Source organism: Scaptodrosophila lebanonensis, unplaced genomic scaffold (genome assembly GCF_003285725.1).
Source record: "Scaptodrosophila lebanonensis strain 11010-0011.00,11010-0021.00 unplaced genomic scaffold, SlebRS2 tig00000171-arrow-arrow-pilon, whole genome shotgun sequence".
NCBI lineage: Eukaryota > Metazoa > Arthropoda > Insecta > Diptera > Drosophilidae > Scaptodrosophila > Scaptodrosophila lebanonensis.
The window spans coordinates 980,041-982,546 of NW_022060603.1; the positions used below are offsets into that span (position 1 = coordinate 980,041).

General features: G+C 38.5%; 1 long non-coding RNA gene across 2 annotated transcripts; it reads right to left on the bottom strand.

Moving 5' to 3' along the window:
• Window positions 1-953: 953 nt before the first annotated feature.
• On the bottom strand, window positions 954-1,679 carry LOC115629951. Of its 2 annotated transcripts, none has more exons than XR_003995954.1 (3): window positions 1,579-1,679; window positions 1,413-1,525; window positions 954-1,335 (listed from the first exon to the last, which is right to left on the bottom strand). It is a non-coding gene; the product is annotated as an uncharacterized LOC115629951 (long non-coding RNA). The 2 variants fall into 2 exon arrangements; XR_003995955.1 differs by having other exon boundaries at window positions 1,413-1,520; window positions 1,579-1,602.
• Between the last annotated feature and the right edge of the window lie 827 nt (window positions 1,680-2,506).

The following is a 2,506-nucleotide window of genomic DNA, read 5'->3' on the forward strand; positions in this document are numbered from 1 at the left end:
AGCAACAGCAGCAGCAGCAGCAGGAATAACAACAACAACAACAATGGACACGTGCAGAGCACAACAGAGTTAGAAAAACAAACGCGAATACAATTGGAATTCCAATAGTGGCAAAAAGTTGCGCGTTTCGCCATTTTGCAACATGCAGTACTTTTTCAAATGTGATTTTATTTTCAACAATTTAATGTGTTTATTTATTTTGGTTACCTCTATTGTTGTTGTTGTTCTTGTTGTTTTCTCTGTTGTGATGCTTGTGTCGTGCAGTCAGTTCCCATGACATGGGTCGCCATTGGCCGTGTGCCCATGTCCCATGATCGAGCGTCCTGATAGCCCCTGTCACTCAGAGAACCAACTGCTGGTCCCCTTCCCCTGGTATTTCTACACGTCTGACTGGTTCTCGATATCGTCTGTTAATCTGCAATATATACAAGTACATACATATATATGTCCGTTTATATTGTGTATACGCTTCCATTTAAGCTCCTGCCATTGCATTCACAGTCACACATACGACCATTGTTTCACCTTGAAATCGAAGTTTTTCAATCTAAAAAGGCAGAAACTTTTCAAAAACTGCAGCGAAAAACTTGTGCTTGAATGGTTGTTTTCGTAATATTCAGAAGTAGACTGCCGGCAAATTTTGTATTTAATTTATATCAGTGTAGGCTTTGTGGCTGACGAACACATCATGGATAGTGCAGAGCGATCTTTAGGCAGTTCTTTGTTTTTCTTTTTTTGCTTTCCAGAAAAGATCATGAGTTTCTTATATCTGCAAGCCAGAATACATAATTTAGTTGAATAAGTCAACAAAAAAAGAAACTAAAAAACGTATAATATTATCTTATAACTCCTACACGCATCCGTTATAGGAGAAATCAGACGATTCGAGAACAGAGATAACTGTCCATGATTAGCGAAACATTTCAGTATTAGTACCACTTGAAAGAACTAAGTTTTAGGGCGAACGTTTTGGTTTTTATTCATGCAATACAAAATGTAAACTCCTTTTGATTCAGCAACTACCGTGTACAGGTGCGAGCCGTCGGACACCAACAAAACGGAGTAGGAGTAGTGGGCGTCGGTACCACCTTGAATATCTTCGTATTGCGAATTTGGAGCCGTTTTCGGCCGCATTCCCGAAATGTATTCAATAATCTACTAAAGGTAAGTGGAGGCGCGATCCGCAGGATAACGCCAAAAGGGAATTTCCGGTACCACCTCGAACTGCGTCGTAATCAACAATATCCATGTCGTCGTTAGTATATGGACATACTGAGCAAAATTAGTCCAAGTGTTAGCTTAATAGGCGAAAACAATAGTGTCGTGAGTGGCGTCCTGTAAGCGAAATATTCAAATGTCAGATATGAAGGATCGTCTGGCCTTCCTCTATGTCTTCCACGTGGCTGACTTACCAATGTTCCAAGTGTGCTTTTTCGAAAGAGTAGTTTCCATACCAACATGCGTGCCGAATGGGGGAATGGATTAATTAAGAGATGAAGCTTAATTCCTCCACGCTACAACTTCTCTGAAAAGGGGGAAATTTTATTAGAGTTCAGAATAACTTTGCATAACGCATACACCAGTCGTAACCTGAAGGATAACTTCAACAAATTTTATGCCGAAAAAACAGTCCGATGATACATATTTAAAATATTTTTAGAATTTTTCGAGCCGAGTTGTCTGCTTCAGCCGATTGCTGAAAGCAAACTGAAAGTTCCAATATTTTACAAACCAGATGTAGTTAGAAGAAACGAAGCTAATTTCAAAGCCTACTTGTACCCATATCAAGGCCTACTCGATGCACACGAATATGGACTGAGGATTGAAAATAGACTTACCGCCAACACTACCCCACTCAGCCAAACTTAAATTAAACTTAAAATATCAGTTGAAATGAGCAAATCGTGCGCCAATCCCAGGGCTATTAAATAAGAAACAGAGCTAACCACTCGTTCACAGGCACTTCCAAATGCATCCATGTGTTCTGCTACGAACTCATACCATCAAGCTTTTGAATGGAACAAAAAAAAAGAAGAAGAAAACCAACGATTTTGAGAGTTATTGATTGATTTGTATTTGGATCTAGCAGGTCATTCGATATCAAAAATGATAACAATTTCAAGAAATCAGAAATACGTTTTGCAGGTGAGACTTTTCTAGATCTTTGAATATATTAATATTTATTGTTGGGAAAGATTTCCTGAAATCAAAAAAATAACACTACTTTTCCTTTACATATCCGTAACATATATTTTCCCACGTCCCAGAATAATGTTTGCAGACCTAATATAAATATGTATACACGATTATTCATTGTAGCAAGCTGTTGTTTATTTCTCTAATTGAAGCAAATTTTGGAAGGTAGTTATGGAATTCAGCACTCATGGGATAGTACGGACACAGAAGGGAGGAATAGAGTTTTATGAAAGAGTATTTGGCTTCCTTGCAGACGAAGGCAAATCGTTAACACGTCGTTATTGTAATTTTATTGCGCCCGCAAGGGGAA